The following is a 411-nucleotide window of genomic DNA, read 5'->3' on the forward strand; positions in this document are numbered from 1 at the left end:
ATATATATTGTAATATGCTCTTTTTGAGTAAATAGTATATTTTGATGTATAAAGGGTTTTTAATATGTTTTATTTTATGTATCATTTTAATATTTTGTTGAACCAAATATTGAATAATATTGTTTTGTTGAACCAAAAAGCAAGCTAACAAATTTTCATTGTCCATAATAAATTTGTGATTCAAAACAAGACCAAGATGGTGGTACGTATCCTTCAAAAAGTCCGTTGAATCAAGGCCATGTTAAGCAGATTCAAAGAATCAGTCAGCAGTCAGTGTTAGTTAATTGAGGAAATCATCAAAAGTCTATGAAATTGCTTAGTTTTGTTATACCTAAATTTAAATACATGTGTAAAAGAGATATTAATTTAATTAAGTGTTAATAGTAAAAGTGTCTGTTTCTGATTGCCTAG

At 26.5% G+C, this 411-nt stretch overlaps 1 protein-coding gene across 2 annotated transcripts in view; it reads right to left on the bottom strand.

Annotated features, from left to right (window-relative positions):
• Positions 1 to 411, bottom strand: part of LOC106681206 (putative ATP-dependent RNA helicase DHX57) — a 26,356-nt gene that overhangs the window by 8,839 nt on the left and 17,106 nt on the right. The window lies entirely within an intron of this gene.

Source organism: Halyomorpha halys, unplaced genomic scaffold (genome assembly GCF_000696795.3).
Source record: "Halyomorpha halys isolate HHAL.00 unplaced genomic scaffold, Hhal_1.1 Scaffold318.1, whole genome shotgun sequence".
NCBI lineage: Eukaryota > Metazoa > Arthropoda > Insecta > Hemiptera > Pentatomidae > Halyomorpha > Halyomorpha halys.